The 6,928-nt window shown below is 31.5% G+C and overlaps 1 non-coding gene across 1 annotated transcript; it reads left to right on the plus strand.

Annotated features, from left to right (window-relative positions):
• Positions 1 to 580: 580 nt before the first annotated feature.
• TRNAE-CUC (transfer RNA glutamic acid (anticodon CUC)) lies at positions 581 to 652 on the plus strand. The gene has a single exon. It is a non-coding gene; the product is annotated as a tRNA-Glu (tRNA).
• The last annotated feature ends 6,276 nt before the right edge of the window (positions 653 to 6,928 follow it).

Consider the following 6,928-nt stretch of genomic DNA (forward strand, 5'->3'; position numbering starts at 1 on the left):
ACCAGTATTTCCTGAGATTAGCGCGTTCAAACAAACAAACAAACTCTTCAGCTTTATCATATTAAGTATAGGTTTAACTGTCACCCCGTGTAGTCCGACCTTACCGAGATTGACGTTGACGGACAGTCTCTGTCTTATAGAGATGGTAATGACGCTGTTTACCATATAATACAATGCGATATACCATGTTTACCAATTTTCGTCAATTATAATTGACAAGTTTGATTTATTGAACTATTGTTTGAATTTTAATTTACAATTTTTGGATCACGTACCTACGATGTAAAGTACAAGATATACAATCTCAACTTATTATAATGTGACAAAACATCCGTGTAAGAAAATTTCTTTTAAAAAGGTAATAATTTAAGTTTTCCACAAAAAATAATTAAGCGCTAGGAAAATGGTAAAAGAATCATAATATTTTTACACTTCGTAAAAATATTATGATTCTTTTACCATTTTCCTAGCGCATTGTAAAATATTACCTATGTGTATTTTCATATACTTTTTCGTCCTCTGATAGATGTGCATATTCTGAATACCTATAAGTTCAATAATAATTGCGATGCTCACCATCTCCGGTATGGTCTAGTGGCTAGGATACCTGGCTCTCACCCAGGAGGCTCGGGTTCGATTCCCGGTACCGGAATAACTTTTGTTACTCACTCTAGTTTTTATTAATTTAACTAAATGGATAAAAAGTAGTGTTTTTATAGTTTTATTGTACATATCTTGATAAAGTTTTCTAATGTGAAGAACATGCATCCCTGCCAATGACTCCATATAGGAAGGTAACATACATTTATATTGTATAGATAGTGATCTACTATAGATTAAAATGTGACGTTAAAGGTATTTTGAAGACAATAAATGCTAAGGTCAAATCATAAATATATCGTGACAGATCGTGTCGTGTTCCCAAAGCAATGTGTAGCGAATTCGATGCTCGTTCAATTAATTTTATTGTCTAACTTTATCGCCGAGTGGCTCTAACTCGATTTGATATCAAATTGAAATATTACCTTTTCGTTTTTAATGACCCATTTGGTAATTGCTTTCGACACGGGAGTATTTGAAAGTTAACGATTTTATTGTGTTTTAGGTGGTATTTTGGAAACTCATTTGTGCAGTGTTGTGAATATGTCTTCATATTATGTAGTTTTATTTATTTACCTTATTACATTTTACTAATTAAGTAGGTACCTATATTAATTTTAGTCAAGTCCCAAAAAATGGTTATTTTATATATTTTTTTCTTGCAATTCCATGTTCACCAATAAATGATTTCCAAAATATGTAACTCAAAAATAATAAATGGCCTCTTGAATATTTAATCACCTATTTCAGACATTAATAACACTAAAAAAATCTCCTTTTTGCATATCCAGTATTCCCTAATTCCGTGGCATTCCATCAAACAAAGTAAACAAAATAATCAAAAATAATACGTCAGAGGGAACATAAAACAATCAACCCACCTGCATTTCAATGCAGACAGACAGACACAATTACAGCCAGTTATAAATCTCAATGTCTTTACATATTTGAATTTATTAAGATATTCACAGACAAATTTCTACCCTGTGCGACCAAACTAAGATTTAAATTCGCTTGTAGCAAATAATATTTGCATTCGTGATGTACGATTGACACACATCAATACGCTATTCGGATGCATCGCAGACGGAATTTAAATTAAATCTGAAGATCAAACGAATTCGCTTCTGATAAACTATTGAAATAGCTATCATTTCGTAAACATGCCAAAGGGTTCGATAATAATGCGTTTATATAATCTAATTTGTAAGAATTTCTCAGAAAAGACATCAGAAATATGTATATATGGGTTTCAAGAAACACGCATAAACTATGTCAATATAAATATTATAATGGAGAGGAGTTTGTTTGCTTTATTGAGTTCGCACTTTCAGTGGACCACTTTTTCGTTTAAAAGTCACACGTGGAATTTTCAAAAGATGCTCGATTAAAAAAAAAACAAATCTGATAGAAACAAAACAAAAATCGAAATAGGTAATAAATGGCAATAGTAGTGATTATATGAAAAAGTATGGCGAACCACTGATACAAAATCAATGAAAAAAGACGAACAATAAAGACGAAAGAACCTTTGGCGAACACATCTTCACTTCTAATAACACAGTCTCAACTAAAATGAGAATCAGTTAACATTTGAGCCACTTTCACACCTCAAGGGCTGTATGTACCAAACGCAATTTAAGTATACATTATACAGGCTGATGTACACAGTACAAGTCAACGTACAAAGCGAATGATAAACGAGCCGATGTACATCACAGCGATCACTAATGATGAATAATTGCCTCCATTTGTTATCGCGGCTTTGTTTCTGTTTTCTATGGTCGGCTGTTTGAGCTAATCTAGGGTTACCACCAGAAGGAATTTTATAGGATCTTCAGATAGATATGAGTAAGGTTTATTTATCATTAAGTTTCAATTATAAGGTACCTACAGTTAGCTAGATACTAGTTATTTTTCTGTGCTACAGTACGAAGAGATTGTAACGTAATGATTTTATTATTAAGTGAATCGTAATGTTATTTAAAAGTGCTTAATTTTTAGCAGTTTCACGTAAATACTGTAGTTTAGATTTTTCTATTTCATATTATAATTTAATTTTAACATACATCAAAATTGTTTTACTAAACAGTATTGCCCCTAGTGTTTAATTTACATCATTGAATTGAGTAGGTACAAAGTTAATTATTAATTGTGCAACAGTCAGGCAAATAACAAGTTAAAATATAATAACGCTAGATTAACAAAAGAGTACAATAGGAAATTTTTAAATACGAGTAATACGGATTAATTTATTTTTTCGACTGATTCAAAGTAAGTACCTATAACAAATAATCTATGCAGAGACGTTATAAATGCTAAATTCATTCAACATTCTTATCCGCCATCATATTTCTGGCGAAGTCATAAGTGAATCAATCTTTTTTCTCCAGAATTAAATCCCTGAAATATCTAGAACTACTAAGTTTTTAGTGGATAACAAATGGCCTCCAATATAAATAATTAAGTGAACCACAACAAATAATTTCTTACACTTTGCACCGGCGTCGATTTAACGAGCCATTCTTCATACTTGATGGATGGTAATGAATAGCTATTTTATGTTGAACTCAGAGTAATTTATTATTACGAGACTGTAATTTATCTGGATAGCTGTTTTAGAATGGATTTATTAATCGATATAAAAGATTCGATTAAACCATATGGGAGTCTGGCTTTCTAAGCGAGACCAGAAATTATGGAGTGAAGTTTTGCATTTTTCTTCAATAAATTGTACTGTATAAGGTGAAACAAATTATACTCTATCGAATAGGTATACGGTATAAAGATAAATCTAGAATTTAAGTACACGTACTCAGGTACCATAATTTGTTCTTAGTAATTATATAAAAAAAATTATATTAATATTAAAATAAAGTAGAAATTATCATTAGCAACAGGCAACTACGCAATTGTAAATGGCTCTAGTCAAATAACGAAATACCTGAAACATTAAATTCCAACATCTTGTAAAAGACATATTATGATAACATTATTGTACCTCACAGCTCCACTAATTCATATAGACAATATAATTTAAGAAAGGTATCTCACAGAACAACTGGTTTCCAAACAAAACTTGCAACAAAGCACCCAATTTTCTCCTTTCTCCCAGTTAATGTTCCCTTATCAACAATATCGCGGGCAATTTGTCTGTGCCTGTTTAAAATATTTCACTGTCTATGAATAATTTTGATAATAAATCTAAGCCTTGAGGTGCTTAACTCTCCTCTATCAGTTATCTATCTATTATATAACCTTAAACCTACGTATTTAGAATACCTTATATACAATTAGCAATGATGCAAAACATGAAATTAAACTAACACTAAGATATTTAACATATTTAACAATACTTTCCAACTATTTTTAACAACAAACGTAATAAACGTAACGTATAAATTAAACAAACAATAAATATTATGGCAATATTGATAGATATTATCCGGAAAAAGTACGTGCTTAAAATATATACACCTGATATTAAGTGACGTCTTAAAATTAATTTAACATTTGACGAAGCTCTAAAATTAACTTTTAATTCCATCACATTAACGGTGTGTTTAAATCACTTCAAAAACTAACCAATAAATTCATCGAGAAGAGATTATGCTTAGTTGTTAAAGCCATGATTATGATTGAATAGAAACTAGTAATGAATAAGTGGATGATACTTAAGATCGAGCCATGTCGACCGGCGCCGCGGCAAATACCAACGCTGAAAGAAACAAAAACAATGATGATAAAGAAAAACCACCACTAACACAAAGCAATAGAGTTGAGGATGACCGCACAAGTAAAGCTGTCAGTATGGAAGCGGAGCCGACAGCCGTCAATCAGAAGCTAAAAACCGGTAGCTGCTGTGGCAGACATTAAAGAATAGGAAAGTCGTGGAGTCGTTAATATTACATGAGGGATGGGATAATATTGATGTGACCCTATTTAGATACAATGCGTTATTCTAATGACGGGATACATTATTCATATGTTTTTATAGCCGAAACCAATTATTAGAACACAATGGTAATTATATGCTGAGTTCCATTATTGTAAAGAATATATTATAGTGAAAAAGATAAGTAAATATGAGTGATCGTCTTACTTTACATAAACCAAAAAAATAATGAATATTTGGTTTTTATGTTGTTTTCGAAAAACATGTCTGATTTGAATAATTGTTTTTATCGTGATAATCTTAATTGATTTGGTGGAAATTTTTGGAATGGTGTGTTTATTTCCTACATAATATGAATAAAATCTTTAAATTATTCTCATAGTGAAAGGACTACATAAAAAGTTTAAGCCTGTTTGCGGCATGTTCTTTGTAATCATTCGTATTTGTTTACGCTATAACATTTCAGCTGTAATTAGCCGTCAGTTATAAAACATCAAAGCGCATTACACATTCATTACATGTGTTATTGCAAAGTTAACATCCTGATCAATTTTGACTCATTCTTGCGGCCATAAAAGTTTTACATAACTGTTGTTAACGTTCACGAATGCGGTAAATTGTTTTACTTGTGAACAAAGGCCATTCGCACGTTGTTATTAATCAATCAATGATTGCAATTTAAAACGGAAAGGTTTAATCAGACGTGATATTTATTCACCTATTGCTGGCGTTTCATGGTCGAGCTGTTACTAAATTTATTTTGCCGTAGTCATAATTAATTTGAAATTAAATACCACGCCAGTTATGAAATATTCGATTATAAAAATGTGAAATTTGATATTTAATGTTTTATGATTGTTATTAATGAACATAATGGTTATGTATTTTTTATTGATGATCAAAGAATTCAATTTTATAATGCGGAAATTGATGTAAAGGTTATAAAATATGTATTTAATGATTTGATGGATGGAGATCTTTAGTAATATCTATCGATTGTATTTAAACATAGCAGTTCACCTTTGTGCAAAGAAAAACAAAAGACGATATAACTGTAGGTAACAAAATTCAAATTATTCAAAACTGACCCTACAATAAATTAAGCACAGCCCACCAGATAGTTCAAATTTCGCAAAGCAACAATTTGAAACCGAAAGATCTCCAAACCTTTCGAGTCCCGTCAATTTTATTCATAGCCGACGCTCTGACAAGCGGAGAGGATTATACGTAACGGCGGGCAAAACAAGCTCCTAAATAAATTACGACGACGAAAAAAACCTTCAGCCACACCTCAAAGATAGAATAACAATAACAGAACAGAGATCCCGACGCATATAATAAAAATAATGGGAGTCAAAGAGACCGCCAGTGAAACACGACCGCTCAGTAAACACCAAGCGCTTCATAATAGAGCAACCGTTGATTTTTTGCAGATGTTTCCTGTTTCAATTAGTCCTTTATTTCTGTTGGGATTTGCAATGTCATAAATGTTGTGTTTTTGTAGTTATTTTGGGAATCACAGTTTTTAGGTTTAAATCAATATCCATGATTTTGACTTTAATGTTTGGGAGGTTGTCAATTATTTTCGTTGACAAGGTTAATGCGAATGATAAATAAGTAGGAATTTCAATGAAGGTAGACTTCCTAGATGTAGATGTTAGTGTTTAGTTTCAAATGTTTCCGGGTCAATTATACAAACAAATAGTTATACAAAACAACTATTAGAATTGATAGCCAGTAAGGAATTTAATACTGATTTTGATTTTAATAGCAAGGGAGTATAGAAATCACCGTATGGCTCATAAAATTAAGTCCCAGCAAAACCCTTCGGTGTCTTCAGATTAAACGTTTTATTATAGTTTACGATAATGGACAAAAAGTATGGAACGAAGGTTTAATTCAAGTTAAATAGGCGTGAAATGACAAGCGAATATAAAATTTCTCACAGAGTTCCGATGTTGAGCGTTAACTTCGTTCCCACCTTGGTTTATTGGCGATTAACGTGTTGAAAATTGATCAAACTACATCCAATAATGCACAGTAATAAATCGCTTTTTGTTGTACTGATTGATGGTACTGTTTCTTCCAATCCGATTGCGAAAGTATGTTCGTATATGGATTGAAATAGCAATGGAGAGAGCGCATTTTTTGCATATTTCGTCTTGTCTGATTTATCTATACTAATATTTAATATAAAGAGGAAAGGTTTGTAATTATGTATGTATGTATGGTTTCACGCATAAACTACTGGACCGATTTCAAAAATTTTTTCACCATTAGAAAGCTCACTGAGCAACAAAAGCTATATTGCATTTTCAAAAAAATTTGAGATCCTTACCAAAAATGCAATAATGTAACCCAAGGTGTAAAAAATTCCTTAATAAAAATTCTGTCATCGCGTGCGCTGCGGTACGAAGTACGAGGATGGTTCTT

Source organism: Colias philodice, chromosome 10, assembly GCF_061535455.1.
Source record: "Colias philodice isolate Cphi_HAF_F1 chromosome 10, ilColPhil1 Martin Lab GWU primary, whole genome shotgun sequence".
Taxonomy (NCBI): Eukaryota; Metazoa; Arthropoda; class Insecta; order Lepidoptera; family Pieridae; genus Colias; species Colias philodice.